The sequence below is a fragment of the Schistocerca cancellata genome, chromosome 4 (assembly GCF_023864275.1).
Source record: "Schistocerca cancellata isolate TAMUIC-IGC-003103 chromosome 4, iqSchCanc2.1, whole genome shotgun sequence".
Classification (NCBI taxonomy): domain Eukaryota; kingdom Metazoa; phylum Arthropoda; class Insecta; order Orthoptera; family Acrididae; genus Schistocerca; species Schistocerca cancellata.
Window position 1 is genome coordinate 748,018,118 of NC_064629.1, and position 20,909 is coordinate 748,039,026.

The 20,909-nt window shown below is 40.5% G+C and overlaps 1 protein-coding gene across 2 annotated transcripts in view; it reads right to left on the reverse strand.

The window, feature by feature from the left end:
- LOC126184089 (bestrophin-2-like) overlaps positions 1-20,676 on the reverse strand; it is a 610,224-nt gene extending 589,548 nt beyond the window's left edge. For both annotated transcript variants that reach the window (XM_049926445.1, XM_049926449.1), the window contains exon 1: positions 20,584-20,676. The gene's annotated coding sequence lies outside the window, so the exon portion shown is untranslated. The remainder of the gene's footprint in view (positions 1-20,583) is intronic.
- Positions 20,677-20,909: the final 233 nt, after the last annotated feature.

The following is a 20,909-nucleotide window of genomic DNA, read 5'->3' on the forward strand; positions in this document are numbered from 1 at the left end:
TTGAAATTATTTCTACAGAAGGACAATACAGAAATCTTAGAAGTGCAGAAAACGAGATTCTTAGATGATAATGTAGTTGACACACAACTTACAGAATTTGCAAAGGGAAACCAGCAGTAATAATAATGGAAAACTCGCCAATGTTTGGAACAGTTCTTTTCTGTAAACAAAAGAACTGCAAATAGTATAATAGAATTTTCGTCGGAAGACGAAAAACTGTGTATGGCAACAATAAAGAACAAGAATAAAAACTGGTAGTATGAATTAACAAACGTGTTCAGTCACAACTTTTCGTGTTTTATTACGTACACCATGCATTTCAAACACTGTGAGTCGATCATCAGGTGTAATTCGGCTTAAAACATGCTTTATTTTTTCTCTTGAAAGAGTTGAAATGCGTATCCCTGTCATGAAAACTTCAAAACCCGTTTTTAAGAACACTTAATTGCTTTCAGGCTCTACCACTTCGAAAAATCAGTAATTTTACAACATATGCTGGAAACGAAACACGTCACCAATAATCTAGAAAACAATTTGATAGTACTACATAATTAAGACGATGGTAAGACCCTAAATGTGTTACAACAACTGGAGATATACCTCCACAAAATCAGAAAACCAGAATCTATGTTAAATGAACAAACAGATTTCGCAAGCCACAGTTATTTCATTAATTTTAAAGACCTATTGTAAAGTTGTTTCCTGCATATGTCATTTGTTTAATTATTATATCTTTAGCACTACGAATAAATTCATCTTTGATCACGCCATGTACAAAAACATTTGTAGAGTGTTTACAAACAAGTGTATGAAAATGTGCCTCTTGAATAAAGTGATGCGTACGGAAACGATGGAGAAAAGAATGCATGCTGCTGCTTAAACGTTAAAAACACTTTACTTGGACTATCTGGTAAGTTTACACTGTTGATCTCTTCCAATATTCTGCACATATTTTCCGTGTTTGACTTACGAGATTCACAACCTAACACCAAACCTTTGCATGGCAGAAATATGCATTTCACCTCATTCAAGAGAAAGAATAAAGCATGTATTAAGACAGATTACAACTGATGATGGACCCACAGGGTTCGAAATGCATCGTGTACTTAATAAAACACGAAAAGTTATGATTGAAGGCGTTTGTTAATTCATACTTCCAGAGTAGTGAATACAGGCACGTCTGAAGCTGCGAAATATGGATAAAATTAAAAAGAATAAAAGCTATACGCTTATATACTGCAATGCACCTATAGATGATGATAACAGAAGAAATCTGCAGAAAGTAAATCAGTTTTGGGAACTTTTAGAATTCGAAATATCAAACAAACCAAAATACAACGTTAAAATACTTCCCGGTGACTTCAACACGCAGGTTGAGAAGGAAAGGAAATTTAGGAATATTATTGGCGAATATCCAGTACACTTCAGAACTAACAGCAATTGTGAAAGACTGATCAATATGCGTAAAATGTTCCAGTTAAAACTGATGTCCATGTACATTCGCAAAGTGCCAAGAAAAGCCAAAACTTGGATATCTCCAAACCCAAACCTAGGAGAATTTCAACTGGATCACATAGCCATCTCTAAAAGACATATCATGGAAGTTATGAACTTTAAAGTAATCAGAAATTGGGAATTTGATTGTGATCATTATCTCTCTGAGACTGAAATACTGTTTCCCCCATGTGAAACAAACAAAAAGAAACTACAACGAAGAAAGCAATCAGATAAAACTTCACTACGACTAATCTTACAATAGAAAATATAGAAAAATTTAGAAAAGAAATTTGGACAACAAAACAAGGGGAATAACATGAACTCCAGGTACAAATTACTGAAGCAGCAGGAAAAACTTTAGGTCTGGCCAATAATAAAAGGAAGACATAGTGGAATGAAAAGTGTGAAGAAGCACTAGAACAAAGGTCAAAAATGGTGAAAATGGAGATGTTCAAAGAAAGAGCAACGTTTAGAAGAATTCCGAAAACAAAGAAAAGAAGCGTTAAAAATGTGAAAAATCAAAAGAACATTTGAAAAAAACTCAGCGCATAGAAATAAAAGAAAATTTTACCAAAAATAGTACTATAAAACTTCCTGGCAGATTAAAACTGTGTGCCCGACCGAGACTCGAACTCGGGACCTTTGCCTTTCGCGGGCAAGTGCTCTACCATCTGAGCTACCGAAGCACGACTCACGCCCGGTACTCACAGCTTTACTTCTGCCAGTACCTCGTCTCCTACCTTCCAAACTTTACAGAAGCTCTCCTGCGAACCTTGCAGAACTAGCGCTCCTGAAAGAAAGGATATTGCGGAGACATGGCTTAGCCACAGCCTGGGGGATGTTTCCAGAATGAGATTTTCACTCTGCAGCGGAGTGTGCGCTGATATGAAACTTCCTGGCAGATTAAAACTGTGTGCCCGACCGAGACTCGAACTCGGGACATTTGCCTTTCGCGGGCAAGTGCTCTACCATCTGAGCTACCGAAGCACGACTCACGCCCGGTACTCACAGCTTTACTTCTGCCAGTACCTCGTCTCCTACCTTCCAAACTTTACAGAAGCTCTCCTGCGAACCTTGCAGAACTAGCGCTCCTGAAAGAAAGGATATTGCGGAGACATGGCTTAGCCACAGCCTGGGGGATGTTTCCAGAATGAGATTTTCACTCTGCAGCGGAGTGTGCGCTGATATGAAACTTCCTGGCAGATTAAAACTGTGTGCCCGACCGAGACTCGAACTCGGGACATTTGCCTTTCGCGGGCAAGTGCTCTACCATCTGAGCTACCGAAGCACGACTCACGCCCGGTACTCACAGCTTTACTTCTGCCAGTACCTCGTCTCCTACCTTCCAAACTTTACAGAAGCTCTCCTGCGAACCTTGCAGAACTAGCGCTCCTGAAAGAAAGGATATTGCGGAGACATGGCTTAGCCACAGCCTGGGGGATGTTTCCAGAATGAGATTTTCACTCTGCAGCGGAGTGTGCGCTGATATGAAACTTCCTGGCAGATTAAAACTGTGTGCCCGACCGAGACTCGAACTCGGGACATTTGCCTTTCGCGGGCAAGTGCTCTACCATCTGAGCTACCGAAGCACGACTCACGCCCGGTACTCACAGCTTTACTTCTGCCAGTACCTCGTCTCCTACCTTCCAAACTTTACAGAAGCTCTCCTGCGAACCTTGCAGAACTAGCGCTCCTGAAAGAAAGGATATTGCGGAGACATGGCTTAGCCACAGCCTGGGGGATGTTTCCAGAATGAGATTTTCACTCTGCAGCGGAGTGTGCGCTGATATGAAACTTCCTGGCAGATTAAAACTGTGTGCCCGACCGAGACTCGAACTCGGGACATTTGCCTTTCGCGGGCAAGTGCTCTACCATCTGAGCTACCGAAGCACGACTCACGCCCGGTACTCACAGCTTTACTTCTGCCAGTACCTCGTCTCCTACCTTCCAAACTTTACAGAAGCTCTCCTGCGAACCTTGCAGAACTAGCGCTCCTGAAAGAAAGGATATTGCGGAGACATGGCTTAGCCACAGCCTGGGGGATGTTTCCAGAATGAGATTTTCACTCTGCAGCGGAGTGTGCGCTGATATGAAACTTCCTGGCAGATTAAAACTGTGTGCCCGACCGAGACTCGAACTCGGGACATTTGCCTTTCGCGGGCAAGTGCTCTACCATCTGAGCTACCGAAGCACGACTCACGCCCGGTACTCACAGCTTTACTTCTGCCAGTACCTCGTCTCCTACCTTCCAAACTTTACAGAAGCTCTCCTGCGAACCTTGCAGAACTAGCGCTCCTGAAAGAAAGGATATTGCGGAGACATGGCTTAGCCACAGCCTGGGGGATGTTTCCAGAATGAGATTTTCACTCTGCAGCGGAGTGTGCGCTGATATGAAACTTCCTGGCAGATTAAAACTGTGTGCCCGACCGAGACTCGAACTCGGGACCTTTGCCTTTCGCGGGCAAGTGCTCTACCATCTGAGCTACCGAAGCACGACTCACGCCCGGTACTCACAGCTTTACTTCTGCCAGTACCTCGTCTCCTACCTTCCAAACTTTACAGAAGCTCTCCTGCGAACCTTGCAGTACTATAAACTTTTACCAGACTTTTAAACACGTACATAAATCGTACCAAGCAGCAGCTATTTGTTTAAAAAATGAAAATGGAAAAATATGATTAAATAGTAAAGAAAACTGCGACATACTAGCAACATTTTTTGACAGGCTGTTCAACTGACCAGTTTCTACAGTTAGAGTGGAATTTCCAGGAATACCACAAAGTCTGAGGGAAGACTTCCCATCAACAAAACAAGAAATTCATGACGTCACCAAATCACTCAAAAACAACAAAGCAAGTGGTGAAGACTCCAGTGCGACAGAGTTATTAAAATGGTTCTAACCAAAGGTTATAAATGATCTACAACTGCTTTCTAAAGAAATATGGAAAACTGAAAAGATTCTAGAAGAGAGGAAAATAGCGTTAATACACCAGCTTCACAAAAAGGGAGGCAAAGTAAATGCCAACAATTACAGAGCAGTGTCACTTCTCGCAGTGACATACAAAACACTATCAAAAATTCTCCTGGACAGAGTGGTAGCAACTTTAGGCAACCAATTGGGAGAATATCAGGTAGGCTTAACCAGCAAACATAAAACAAAAACATGGCTCTGAGCACTATGGGACTTAACATCTGTGGTCATCAGTCCCAGCAAACATGTAACACTTTCATTTATTGATTTCAAGAAAACATTTGGTTCGGTAGACAGAAAGACAACAGATAGAATCATTACATAATTTTGCGTTACAGTAAAACTCTAACAAACACGATATCTAGAACTAAATTTATGAGAGAACTCTCTCGGAAATTTGAAATAAAATCTGGTGTTACAAAAGGAGGTGGTTTATCACCTTTACTGTTTCATTCCGTTCTACAAAAAATTGTAAGGACCTGGAAATTGGAGCTAAAGAATCACAAAATTGAACCAATAATTCTAGGAAGGAAAACAAATGGAATCAAGGTAAACTGCCTCGCTTTTGCAATACTTTCAGAAAAACTGACAAACAAAGTTACTCAAATAAATCTTCTGGAAGAAATATCAAATAGAACTGGTCTCAAAATTTCAGCTGAAAAAAACAAAATTCATGAAAAACATAAAAATGCACCAAAATTGATAGAAACACAAATAGGTAAAATAGAGAGAGTACGTAAATTCAAATATCTTGGGGAACCTATACGACAGTATGGAACAGCAAAATTTGCAGTACATTTAAGAGTTAACAAAATGGAGAGAGCATATGGTTTGACAAAGAATATTTACAACAAGAAATGCTCAGGCGGAAAAAACAAAACTAAAACACTATACCACAGTGGTACGACCAGAATGTTTATATGCATGTGAATGCCTAACAATGAACTATAAGCTGGACGGAATAGAGGTACTTAAAAGACGGATGGTTGGAAAAATAACGGGTGCAATACAAACTACAGATCGGTGGAAAGTGACAAGTACTGAGGAGATCTACAAAAATGCACACAAAATATCACAAGTAATGGGGAAAAGAAAATTAATCATTTTTGGACACCTCCACCCTATGAATGAGAACAGGCTCAAGAAACAAACAGTCCTGCATTTCTGGTAGAAGGAATGGACAACAGCATGGATTATAGAAATGAGGAAAGATATACGTAGAAAGAAACAAAATCAAAGAATCGGAAATAGCAGACAGAAATCTTGTCAAGAACAAAATATAAAATTTAGAAGGCCTTCAATGCAGAAGAAATAAGAAATCGGTAACAACATGGACAGAACAAAGGAAAAGACAACATATGGAGAAGATAGAGTGCTGGAAAAATAGAAAACAATAAGGAAAGAAGAGGAATTGAAGTCGTTACGTGATCCTAGTTGGTCAACATGAAAATAAAAAAATAAAATAAAATAAAAGAACGGACATTTAGAATTTAATTTAATATTTTGAAACTATTCCGACAGCAAGCTTGTAGATTATATTTCCCAAAAATGACGTTTCCGAAACTAGCTTCAACCTACACGGATGAATGTGGCGTGAAAGCTTCTTTAATTTATGTAGTAACAAACGGTCCAGAATTAATTAATGGTGGTGGGATAGTTTTCAGAATTTCAAATTATTACAAAAGTTGATCGCACAATTTTCGCGAACGTTAATTACGCCTCAACCTTTACGTAAAGCACATATTTTATATGTCATGGTAGCAAAGATATTCCCTCTGAACCTTATATGCCAAATTCCCTTACGGAGTGTGTTTTACCACTTAAAAGTGAAATTGGGCAAAAACCAAATAATATGTACTGCATTATGTTGATCTCTCTACATACCCGCCAAGTTCCATGAAGATCATTTGTTTACAGCTGGGAATGTTCTGATGTAAGTCATCAGGGACCATACTTACCATAAAATTCTTTTTTCCCAGGGATCATCTGTAGGTGCAGCCCCGCTGTCAATTTTGTATTGCATAAATCCAACCGCTGCTTGTAAAGATAGTGGGCTGGTTTGTTCATTAGTGAAATTTGCATACGAACCGTTAGCCTCGGCCTGAATTACTTCTGAAGAAAGAACAAAGCATATCCTGGTCGTTTTTGTACTGAATTCCATTCTTTCCAAAACCAGCTTTACGAAGAACATGATTTCCCTAATTGTTTCTTCGCGCGAGTGTGGCAACTTCCTATGCGCCTTTGTAAAGCATGGATCATACTGGCGATCATCACTTTGAACGGTAGCTATGAGCCGAAATTTTTTTTATAACGTCTACGTTGCTTATGGCAATAAAGAAACCCTGAGGATTTACATCATTCTTTATATTTTTTGAACTAAGATAACCCCGTAAAATACCGTTTTTCGAACTGTGAAGGAAGTAGCAATAAAATACAGAGGAGTGACCATTACTATTTATTCTACTGTTAAGAAATCAAATAAAATTAGAGAAGCCGTTCAAAATGCCTACATGTAGCATCGCAGCACGCCTGACATCTGGCTACCAATGGCTGATCCGCTCGCACAGAGCTACCAGGAACGGTGCGAACATCTTTAGACGCTGCATGCATCCTTGCAACTAAGTCTTCTGCAGACTCCACAAGGGTTTCATACACCACATTTTTCAGACGAACCCACAAGAAAAAATCCAGTGGGCTGAGGTCAGGCGGCCAAGTTACAGGGCCATCTCGACCAGTCCATCGATCTCCAAATATCTGTCCAATCTGGTTTGTGGCAGCTCGATTGAAGTGTGTGGGTGCTCCATCTTGCTGGAACCACGTAAGTAGACCTACTGCAAGTGTTACCTCACCAGTAATATCGGCAGCATTTCTCGAACGAACGTTGCATAGCTATCACCTGTCGATCAGGGATGAGGAATGTGGGGGCCAATCAAGTAATTGTGTACCATGCCAGCTCATAAATTTATGGTTACTTTTGTTGAAGACATCATTCATGGGTGATGTGGTGAGTCTCTTCGGCCCCAGAATAACAACTGTGAGCGTTGAACATAAGGTCACGGTTAAAGGCCTCACCCGTGAACAAGACAATACGGCTGCGTGGTGTATAGCTGCAAATACCACTGCCTGAACTCCTCACACGATGAAATATATTGGGGCGTCACCGCATGTGCCTTCTGAAAATGTAATGGAAGCCTTCCGTCCTCATGTATCACCCTCCAAACCGCTATGTGGTTGCTTTGATGTGTGTGCCGTAGGGCTACAGCTTGTGGATGGGTCCGCGGCAAATCTCTCTAATACATACTCTACAATTCGTAGTGTGCATTTGCTTCGCATGCAACCTCCACCGTTTTGACGTCTGAAACCAGCAGTTTCACCCCAGATGCTGATAAGTAGGCACAAACATAGAACGGCGTAGCTCACGCCTATTTTGATATCTTTGCCGGTAGACACGTAAAGCTGTGTGCCCATTTACTTTCGCCTCATCATGAACGACATGCATATTGTGCTGCTCGGACCAAGTGAAGTTCTCCATGATGCGGCACAACAGCACGAGACAAACCACGAATGAGTGCTGTGTTTCTACCATGTATGTTTGTCTGTTGCGTCTGCTGCCACTGTTGTTAGCGGGGTTTACTGTGTTGCTGTGACAGGCAGGGACACGTTCAGCGCCATCCACCGTCCAGATGCTGTCAGATACATTGCGAGACTTTCTACCTACGGTCTGTAAAATTCTGATCTTGTTTGCTGCCGAAGGAGTGGCCTAGTGGAATGCGCTGGCTCCTATTACTTGGACGCTTTGCAGCGTCGTTGGATGACATTTCCGAACATAGGTTCCTGTTCTCAATGTGTTCCTCAAGACACTCTCTACAACCCCTCAAAGTTTGTCGCCATCGTTATGTAACACCACGTATTTCTGATACAGTAACTAATGTCACCCAGTGCATGTGTGTCCACAAAAGTCACTCCAAGAAAGTGGAAGGACGGTGGGGCAAGACTCAAAAACTTCGATTTTTTTATATAAATGAGTTGGTCAGTTTTGATATGTGTCACATGAGTTAACTTTTATGGGCGACACATAAAACATAGTATGTCCCAGAGAGTTAATGGTTATCCGTGGTGTACGAGAATTCTGCAATGAATAGAAAGAAACTCGATACTCCAAATTCCAGGGGAGAGGGCATGTGCCCAGTCTTCCCCCCCCCCCCCCTTCCTTCCTCTTGCTAACGCCTGTTCTCCAGCGGCACACAATACAAAGTTGGGCATCAATGTTCTATGATTATGTGGACGAAACAAGGGCATAAGATCGAATGCCTTGGTTTACAATTACATTTAACTTTCTTCCTAGTACTGAAATAGATAAGAATGCAAATATGGTTCCATTACAACCTTATGCTCCTAGTATCATGTCTTTGAGGTATCTAATACAACTAGGAAAAACTGTTTGCCGCATCTTTATGTAGCAGGTAGACAGTAAACTAAAGACAAATTTTGGAGAATTAGGCCAAGCAAACTGTCTTAGATACATTACCTTGAACCGCTCAATTTTAGTTTTATAAACAGAAGCGCCATCTCTGTCAGTACCCTGACTGCCGCGCTAAAACGTACAAAAAATGTTTAGTTAGTGTAACAAACAGCTTGAGGCAGGATACATCTGTGACTGTTGACATTGAATTCATAGCAGATGTCACTGTGTTTCTGATGTGGCGCTTAGCGCGGGTTTAGGAAAATAAATCTAGAGCTTTCAATACGACAAACCACTTCTTTTCACATTGTAGTCTGTCGACGCTCTCATCCGCCCACAATGTCCTGGACGACTGAGATGATGAAGGAGCTCTTTCAGACAAACGGAGATCTTCACCATGAACTATTTCTGTGTAAGAAATTTAACGATAAGTAAGTGCGCGATTCTTACTACTTGCTATGAACTGGCTGTACCTATCCCCGTGGGCGCACTAATTTTGTAATCGCACAAGTTACTAAAACTGATCACGACAAAACTCAACAGAGAATCAAACTACGTATTGATGTTTACATAAAAGGGACTAATACGACTTATACTAGAGTTTGCAGTTCTGTAATGGGAGATAAGAGCTTGCAGAACGACACCATTGTTTTTCTAGAACATAAAGTAGAATATAAACAATAGTTCAAAAATGAAGACCCTACACAAGCAACGATACCTTATATCAAATAGCAAGTGACGTTAACCCCATTCACACAAAAAAGAAAGAATAGTAGGCAAACAACTAAAATAGGACGAAGGAGATTAAGTAGCAACACCCTCTACAGACAAAACTACTTATGGAAAAAATAAATTGAGATCCCAAAGAATCAAGTTTACGCACCCATAAGACAGATTATCATAGTGCCGCAAACGCAAAGAAAATTTAAAACAATAGAGCAGCTTCGAGAAAATTTTTGAAGGGTATTCCATTGCTGTAAGGCAGGAGCAGAGACTGAGCATCGGTCTTTCGCAAGCCATTTAAAGTAATAAGAAGGTTTCAAGACCACAAATACAAAAACTGTTTCCTTCAGGAACGGGAAGGGAACATTGAATGTAAACTCATAATGTAAAAAGTCAGCATCTGGTTAGAAGTAAAATTTATTAAAGTATAGGCGACTCGTTAAACGGTTAAGACACAGCTAAAGTTTCTTTCCCGTAATAATGCTAAGTAATGTTGGGCCATGTTACATGGCGTTGTCCGTAATCTAAAGAATTTTAACTGGTAAATAAACTGTTATAAGCGTAGAAGGTGGATATTTAAGCACCGCTATACAGAAAGATGGGTACGAGCGATGGAAAATACCAGCATCCTAACGAAAGAAAGACCGCTTTTTGCCAGCCGTTGCGGTCGAGTGCTTCTAGGCGCTTCAGTCCGGAACCGCCCTGCTGCTACGGTCGCAGGTTCGAATCCTGCATCGGGCATGGTGTGTGTGATCTCCTTAGGTTAGTTAGGCTTAAGTAGTTCTAAGTCTAGGAGACTGATGACCTCAGATGTTAAGTCCCATAGTACTCAGAGGCATTTGAATAATTTTGAACTGCTTTATGTATTATTTCTATAGCAGGAATGGTACCTTTTACAACCTTGTTACAGAATTCAGTTAATGTTATACTGAGACTATTGGCTCCAGTTATTTTGGCTAGCTACAATCAGTTACAATCTTCTATTGCATTAAGGTGGTTCACAATGCAGTGATGTTTTTGGGAAAGCATTTTAAATAAAACAAACTCTATTAATATTTTACATTTTTATTCTTCATGTCTACATATTTATTTCTCAACCGAGTCCCCTTGCTGACGAAAACATTTCTTACAACGCGATACCACATTGTTGATCCGTCATTCCAGAACATTTGGCTTTGTTGCCGGAGCCACAGCCTCAGATGTGCTTGCACCGCTTCATCACTGTCAACGTGAAGTCCTCAAAGTTGTTCTCTTAAGTTTTGGAAACAGATGAAAATCGGATGGGGGCAAGTCGGGATTGTATGTCGGATGATCGATAGCAGTGAACCAAAGGCATCGGACTGTTGCAGATGTCCCTGCGCTTGTTGGTCATCTGGCATTGTCGTGGTGATGGAGAGGGTGCTCCATGTGTGGAAGAAACCTTCGAATCCGTGCTTTCACTTTTCTGAGGGCGCGCAGTACTTTGCAGAGTGTATGATGGTGCCTTTAGGCGTCAATCGCAAATGCGCAACATCTTGAACATCACAGAACGCTGTGAGCGTGACTTTGCATGCTGATGGCCCCTTCTTGAACTTTTTTGTCGTCGGTGATGTTTTGTGGTCGAACTCCATTGATGTTCTCTTGTTTTCGAATTCAAAATGATGAACACAGCTTTCACAGCCTGTCAGATTGTTGTTAAGGAATCAATAATCCTCACGTTCAAAACGCTAAAGAAAGTTGGACCAGCGTTCGTGCTGGACGTGCAGACCGCGTGAGACGACGCTTCATCCAGTCCCAAACATGCTCAATGGGGGACAGATCCGGAGATCTTGCTGGCCAGGGTAGTTGACTTACACCTTCTATAGCACGTTGGGTGGCACGGGATACATGCGGACGTGCATTGTCCTGTTGGAACAGCAAGTTCCCTTGCCGGTCTAGGAATGGTAGAACGATGGGTTCGATGACGGTTTGGATGTACCGTGCACTATTCAGTGTCCCCTCGACGATCACCAGTGATGTACGGCCAGTGTAGGAGATCGCTCCCCACACCATGATGCCGGGTGTTGGCCCTGTGTGCCTCGGTCGTATGCAGTCCTGATTGTGGCGCTCACCTGCACGGCGCCAAACATGCATACGACCATCATTGGCACCAAGGCACAAGCGACTCTCATCGCTGAAGACGACACGTCTCCATTCGTCCCTCCATTCACGCCTGTCGCGACACCACTGGAGGCGGGCTGCACGATGTTGGGGCGTGAGCGGAAGACGGCCTAACGGTGTGCGGGACCGTAGCCCAGCTTCATGGAGACGGTTGCGAATGGTCCTCGCCGATTCCCCAGGAGCAACAGTGTCCCTAATTTGCTGGGAAGTGGCGGTGCGGTCCCCTACGGCACTGCGTAGGATCCTACGGTCTTGGCGTGCATCCGTGCGTCGCTGCGGTCCGGTCCCAGGTCGACGGGCACGTGCACCTTCCGCCGACCACTGGCGACAACATCGATGTACTGTGGAGACCTCACGCCCCACGTGTTGAGCAATTCGGCGGTACGTCCACCCGGCCTCCCGCATGCCCACTATACGCCCTCGCTCAAAGTCCGTCAACTGCACATACGGTTCACGTCCACGCTGTCGCGGCATGCTACCAGTGTTAAAGACTGCGATGGAGCTCCGTATGCCACGGCAAACTGGCTGACACTGACGGCGGCGGTGCACAAATGCTGCGCAGCTAGCGCCATTCGACGGCCAACACCGCGGTTCCTGGTGTGTCCGCTGTGCCGTGCGTGTGATCATTGCTTGTACAGCCCTCTCGCAGTGTCCGGAGCAAGTATGGTGGGTCTGACACACCGGTGTCAATGTGTTCTTTTTTCCATTTCCAGGAGTGTATTTATCAATTCAATAAGACATTATTCAAATGTCTGCCAAGGCGTTTTTCACCTTGTAACTTATCGTTAAAAGCTTGGAAAAGAATATTAACTATGATTATAATCCTGTATTTGACTTCATGAGAGTATTGTTTTAAAGCACAGTGTTAACTCGTATGTGGATGGAATATTTTGACGTACCACAGCGAGGATGAGAATACTGACGTTATATTTGAGTTAGAAAATGCTCTGAAAAACATAGTCCAAAGACCAATAAGACGAGCCCTCATAAGGAAGGGGCTATCAGCTGAGTATGCACACTAGTATTTGGTTAAATCATTTGAACTGAATTTGCATAAAAATAGCTATGAAAGGCTTTTAAGTAGCTGTTGAACATTCAGTATTTAGTTACTATATCACATTTCCTACTTTCATGATCATAAATTATCTATGTATTTATTGATTGCTAAAAGTAACTCAGAAAAATTGGTAAAAGACTTTGGAATAAAAAGGCCTACACTTCGACTTTTGTCAAAATCGATATATTTATGCTGCAAAATCTCTGCAACATTTACATTCGTTGCATCAATGAGTGAAAGGCACATGGTAAAAGTATTGTAGTCCACTCCGTAAAAATAGATATTTATTTCACACTTCACCAGTTAAATAATTCATACGCATCGCACACTGATTTTTCAAAAAAACTAATGACGTATATTTTACTTAGGATACAGTTTTGTATCTTGTGATTTGGTTCAGTGTGGGCAGCGAATAGAGAAAGATTTTTAAAAATCAGCATATTTTATGAAACCAAGTCTTGTGTTCTTGTTTCTCCTTAACTTACAAGTCATCGATAATTACATAATGTAAATTATGTGTAATTAAAAAGGAATAAAAATGATAATGTGGTATTTGAGATGTAGCTAGTGAAAAATGCTAGGACAGTTGTCTAATTTAAAAATATATGCAAATGTTTCCAAAACTGTTTAATGTGTCTAAAGATATGAACTCTACCAAAAATTTTTAAAGTGTAGTCGGTGAGATTTTCACTTATGGCTGTCATATAATTTTATTTGCTGCAATTACAATTTCTACTAACTGTTATTATCTAGTATACATAAGAGGTGCTCTAATAAACACTGATAATGTAAAATATCTACATGGATCCAGCCATACACATCATTTATAATTATCAGTTTGTGACAGTGATAACTTGTCGAAACTGAAACTGCAAACAATTAAAATTTATTGACAGCCGTTAGCTGAAATGATTATGTTCAAATGTTATATGAAGACTATTGACACATTTCCCATCAAAATAGTTGTTAAAATTATTGTGATCAATACCATATTGTATTCTGTGTCTGTCTTTTTATTTAGCACATAATTAAGTTGTGTAATTTCATGTCTGAAAATATCTCTATTTTTGGAATGTTCCGTTTACAGCTTATATGTTGTGCATAATGCAAATGCACCGTCACAGGAAGAATCCCAAGGAAATTCAATTCACCCACGGTGAAAGTAGCTTGCAATTCCTCGTTCAACCGTTTATTCAGTACTGCTCATCAATCTGGAAAAATTACCGTTTAAGGGTAACAGGGGAGATAGGGAAGATGCGAAGAAGATCAGTGCATTTCGTGATGGGTTTCTTTTAGAAAGCACAGCAGCATCATGAAGACGTTATTCAAACTCCAATGGTAACGTCTACAGAACAGGCATTGTGCGTGACGGGTAAGGTTTACAGTTAAAAATTCCGAGATAATATGCTCCGAGAAGCGTCAGGGTACGAATTACTTCATTCCACGTGTATGTCTCGAAATTATCATGAAAGAATAATCATAAAAATTTGACATCATATAGAGTCTTACTGTCAGTCGTTCTTCCGGCGCATCATTCACTGGTGAAATAAGAAAAGGGTCAAAGCACAATTGTAGCAGAAGCAGCCTCCGCCACGCACCAACAGCTAATTTTCGGAGTAAATACGCTGTTGTAGATTTTGAGATAACGGCAGAAAGCCTTGAGAAACAAATACAAACAGTTTTTGGACTTTTGTTGATATAATAAATGAAACTTGGAAAATAAACAGTATAGATAAGATGCGAACAGAAGCTTTCGAAATAGTACAATACTGAGGAGTAGACGAGTGGTTCGGATAACTGATGAATTAGTACTAAAAAAAAACGGGGAGAAAAGAAATTAGTGATTCAGCTTGACTAACAGACAGGACAGGTTGATGGGACACATCCTACGGCAACAAGGGATATCTAACGCGGTAATGAAAGGAGGTGTAGGTATTAAAAATCGAAAATGGAGAAGAATTTTTGTCTACTGTGAGCGAGTTCGAGTGGATATAAGTTGTAGTGGATGTATAGAAATAAAGAGATCTGTACAGGCAAGCCAGGATGGAGAGCAGCATGAAACTAGTCTTAGAACTGAAGACTATGACAGCAATATATCATTTACTGAGTGAAACCAACATAGATTGGGAAGAAAAAAAAATCACATCGTAGATCGTAGTTCTCTGCATTGTTGTTTGGTTACCTGTTACAAAGATAATAAATTCGAGAATTACAATAAATGCCAATTCCTGTATACAGGGGCGAAAGGCTATTTACACTTTGTACAGAAACCAGACGGTAGTTATAAGTGTCGAGGGACATAAAAGGGAAGCAGTGGTTGAGAAGAGAGTGAGGCAGGGTTGTAGCCTATCCCCAATGTTATTCAATCTGTACAAGGAAAAATCAGTAAAGGAAACCAAAGAAAACTTTAGAGAAGGAATTAAAGATCAGGGAGAAGAAATAAATACTTTGGGGCTTGTCGATGACATTGTAATAACGGTCAGAGACAGAAAAGAGCTTGGAAGAGCGGTTAAACGGAATGGATAATGTTTTGAAAGGAAGATATAAGACGAACAACAATAAAACAAGAATAATTGAATGTGGTCCAATTAAATCAGCTGATGCTGAGAGAATCAGCTTAGGAAAAGAGACAATTAAAGTAGTAGATCAGTTTTGTTATTTGGGCAGCGAAGTAACTGATGATGTCCGAAGGAAACAGGATACAAAATGTAGATGGCAATGGCAAGAAAAGAGTTTCTGAAGAAGAGAAATTTGTTAACATCAAATGTAGATTTAAGTATTCGAAAGTCTTTTCTGAAAGTATTTGTGTGAAGTGTAGCCAAGTATGGAAGTGGAACATGGGCGATAATCAGTTTAGACAAAAAGAGATTAGAAGCTTTCGAAATGTGGTAAGTAATGAGGAAGCATTAAAGCAGAGTAAAGAGCATTTATTAAGCTAATGTTATTCTATGGAACCCAGTGGCTGTATATAAATAAAATATAGATCCAAATAGCTGCCACCAGTCACCCATGTAACATTTCTTTATTATCATTATCTAGTTTTCAGGTTCATCTTCACATGATGAATGCTAAAGTCATATATATAATTTTTGAGCGTGATGCTGCGTTGCATATTCAACCTCCAGCACCCAGTGCCACGCTACAAACGTGAATACATAAGATTTACATGCATCGCCTGAAGATGAACCTAAACGTGCTCGAAAACTAGTAAACGAAAATACAGAAAGATATTTCCAAGTTTTTGGTTACAGCTCTCTACATATATCTATGTATCAAAGAATATTTACTCATCGTATTCGAATATTTAAAGAATGCCGTCTGAGTGGATCATAAAATTACTTGGTACATTTGAAAATTAGACGTATATGGTAAAGCTTTGTTTGCTGTACATTTTCGACAGCAAAAGGCCATTGAGGGGGATTACACTGTAAAACAGGGGTGTCAAACCCGAGGCCCACCGGGTGCATGGGGCCCAAAGGAAGTATCAGTGTGGCTCTAGAGATGAGCATCAATCACTCAATCGGTAAACAATTAATAAAGTTCCGTTTATTAAAGTTATGATATATTGATTGCTTTCAATTTGAAATTCCCGCGACACGACACACGCTACTTGATCTACACCATCTCTCTCTTTCTCTTTTTATTTTTGGTCAGCGGTTGTTGTTAGGGTCTCTCCCGCCGGAGGTTCGAGTCCTCCTTCGGGCATGGGTGTGTGTGTGTGTTGTTCTTAGCTTAAGTTAGTTTAAGTAGTGTGTAAGACTAGGGACCGATGACCTCAGCAGTTTGGTCCCTTAGGAATTCACACACATTTGAGCATTTTGTTGTTAGGGTTAAGTATATTATGTGCGGTCCAAAAATACTCTTCTACAATGTGGTCCTGGTCAGCTAAAAGGCTGGACACCTCTGCTGTAAAATACGCAGAAAGAAGGCTTCCAGTTTATCAATGTCTTCACAGCTTCATAGCTGCCTGAGTTTAAAATAACTGGCATTCTGAATTCTACTCCTTATCTCGCCATTTTCAGTATTTTCGTTACGCTCAAAGGCTCAGTGTAGGGTTTTTTCTATTCGTTTCGAAGTATCTCATACTGTGCCTACATTATTCAAATGAGCTAGTTCTACGTCTCCAGTGACCCTGACGTCAGTGGTAATTTAAACGCTAGCCTTCTTCTTTTTCTTCCATTTGAACAGAGACGGATCATAGGTTCGGCGAAGCCTGGAAAGTTCTGCTGTCGAGAGATTGTTTGCATTCAAATCTGTAACACAGTTTTTTCACCAAGCGTGCAATAATACGTATTAACAATAGCTCGCCACTGTGAGTGATTAGTAGCGGAGGTTCCAACTAATGTCCCGGTCTTCATGGCATCCATTTACTTGCCGATGAGTTGACAGAGTAATTTTAATATTTAGTGAGGAAGAACCAGTAGTCTGCGTCTAGTCTACACCCATAACGGCAATGGCTGTTGTATTGCTATGACTATGAAGTAGCACAGTTTTGCGAGTTGATTTGTATTTGGAGGTGCAAGAAGATCACAAATGTGGGAGGAGGGGCACTCAGTTACACCGACTGTTATCAGTTTCTCAGCAATATTTTCTATTAAAATTAACTGTTACAAAAATTAGTAATTCAGCAATCAGCCATTTGACAACTTTTAATCACCAAATGACAAAACTAATGATTCTGTGGGGTTGATTTACTACTCAGTGACAATAAATAGACTAAAGTAGAACATACAGTAACAACAGTAATATCAGATGCTCTGTATGCAATAGTGCCGTAAATGGTTTCAGGTGGTTCGGATATCCTTTGATTTGTAACCGTCAGTACACAAAATAAACCTCAGACTGAATTTTACTCTTGATATTAAATACTTCGAAGATCCGTAATCTGTCTTTTAAGAGCGAGAATTTTTAATCATCCTTTTTATTACATAATCTATATTCGGAATGTCTAATGGTACTGACACTTATTACAACTGCCAAACCTACTATCAAATATTATTATCATTCAAAAATAACCATTCCTCCACTTTCTCCTTAAACTGTTCTTCAAAATTCATTTACTCCAAGTAAACCTATATTCTCATTTATTAATGTTAGATATCGTTTGGGTGAAGTTTATTAAGGTTGAACGGTTGTTAAATTAATGTCACATAATCGTTGTATCATTTACTAACGTTCAATAATGATTTAAATTTATGACAAACACGTCTCGCCATTTATCGCAGTTATTACTATGAAGTGGATGGAATGTAAAATAAACAGAAGCTGAAATATGTTGTTGGTAGGTTATTAAAAAGTCATCCATTCGGTGCCCATATTGAGATTGTTTCGTATCAGTTTACTCATGAAATCAGACAATATACAAAATATTTATACCTTTACCTATCATATATTTACTGTGGTAATTATGAGATTTTATGATGTTCGGTAAGCTAATTATGTTGTTTTGTCCTTTACACACCCACTCAGTAAATAAGAATTGCAAAACAGAAGAAAAACAGTTGAATCAATATTACGCATGTAATTTAGCTTAAAGATTATTTCATTTACAGTTGATGAATGTAACACAGTAATCATGTCCCTTATATTAGCAACGTGTTTCTAGTTCCAAAAACTAAATATGTCACTCTACTATTTTCATAGATGCAAACAAAAGTAAATTGCAGAAGTGAATTTTTTTGTGCAAACACATGAAAGAAATGTGGATCGAGACTGCAATGGCCGGGCCCTTCAGAAATTATCGTCAGCCAATGAAGCACCCATTTGATCCAGTTTTGTGTAGGGGAAATTACGTACTTGAAAATATTTAGTAGTAAAATATGAAATGTAGCAGTATGTATTCATTAAAATGTTCCCATAAAAGTGTTTTTACGTTTACAAATTTCCCTGAAACGAGAAAAGTCTAAATCAGGTGAAAACTACAGAACGTTAACTACATCGACAAAAATTTGCCTAATCGACACTGAATGAACCGTTTTACCCATGGCGATATCAACTGATTTCATTGTACTGTTCTGTCTGTTAGAACAGGTTATCGGTTATTAACTAACGATCTGACACACGGAAAAAACGCTTAATTTTTGGTATTTGTATAGTTCCCTTTTCCATCACCATTTTGATAGACAATTATTGCTTTAGCATATTAAAATACGATATATGATCATCTTACTCTGTGATGTCGCTGGTACATCAGATTATTAGCTTTATTGAAGCTTTTCTAAATTACACACACACACACACACACACACAAATGCACGTGGGGCAGAGGGTCTAATTGTTCGTATTTGGTATTAGTCTACTGGTCAATGGTCTGGGTACGTCCATTCCAGTTGTTCACCGATTCTGAATGTTGTGATGTAGTTGTTTTTAACCGTTTCTGAGCACGTGTACAGTCATTGTTGGTTTCTGAAACTAACTGCAGCTGCGGGTCTAGAAGATATTCACAGAGATTCATTTTTATATGTAAGCACATAAAGTGGAACCTTGGGAAACACATTTTGCGAAAAATAAATGGAATTCTTCTTCGTCAGTCATGGAATATTTGCAGTTAAGAGTGCACCTGTATTATTTACAACCGACAATAAATGCTTCTGTTATCAGACAAATTTTAATGATTAATTTATCGTGTCGAGCATGATGTATTTCGAGAGACGATTCTCATTCCCAAGTGCTTCAATTCCAACAGTTAGTGTCTTCACTCAAGCAACATTCTGAATGTTATACAAAATCTCACATTCACTATAGTCTGAGTACAATAAAACCACATAAGACACATTATTCAGTATAAGACACAGCCAAGTAATTTTTATTTCTGCAGTAAACAGACGCCTCATCGAACATTGCTATTAACAATCCGAGCGAATTCAAAAGTAATAGCAGTGTACATAGCTACAACACTAGGAGAAAGGATGATCTTCACTACTCAAGGTTAAATCTCACTTTGGCTCAGAAGAGGGTAAATTATGCTGCTACAAAAGTCTTTGGTCACTTACCTAATAGCATCAAAAGTCTGTCAGATAGCCATATAGCATTTATAAGGAAATTAAAAGAATTTCTTAATGGCAACTCCTTCTACTCATTACATGAATTTTTGGATATAGTAAGTGGGTAATTTCCCAACCTCCACAAAAAAAATTTATTGAGTGTCATGTAATATTTTGTCTAATGTAACTGGCACGTTCCACATCATTACGAAGTGTCGCATTCATGATCTATGGAACGAGTACTAATCTAATCTAATGTAATCTAACATTAAAGAAAGTATTCATTCACGCACCAATATTTGACTGTGTATACTTCGATGATCAGACAATAGGTAACCAATCCTCGATTACCACGCCAGTGGTGGGTCGAATGAGAGGCTCAGGGGGTGAAAAATGCAACTCTTTCGATTGCGATTCGTCAATCAGGTGAGGCCAATAAGCTCGACACCACACTCTACGTCGTTCGAAGGGCCCACGCCGATGGACGGTTTGTGCAACTTCCTTCACTCCATTACCTTCATTAACACAAAACACGATTCTAAACTCGCGATATGTTCGACATCGTCACCTAAGCGAAGAAGTTCTTCTTAAAACACGATACACTCTTGTCACTGACTCGAAGAGTGATATATCCTATTTTGGCGACTGAATCCTATAGGACTTGCCAGAAGCGACACGAATCGCGCATATGTTTTCAGTAATAAAAGAGTGACAGGTAGAGATAGGAGAAGTAGGCAGAGAGTGGGTACTCACCAGGTGCCGGCGGTCGGCGGCGCGCGCGCAGACGGGCAGATTAGCTGGCGCGGGGGCGCGAGGCCTGTGCTGGCGCGCGCGGGCTGCGGCCACTGGCGACTGCCACTGGCGCCCATGTCTGCACTGGGCGCGGCTGCGCATTGCCGCGGACCCCTGCCAGCGCCGCGCCACACAAATGAACACAAATATACCCGAGGTCACGCTACGGCAGGTGTACGGCGCGTCGCGCCCATTGTCTACCGCCGCTCGGAAAAATGTGAGAAATGCGCCACCACTCCTCCAGTGTCCCGCTTCCTCCGCCTCTGCCGCGCTTTTGCAGAAACTGC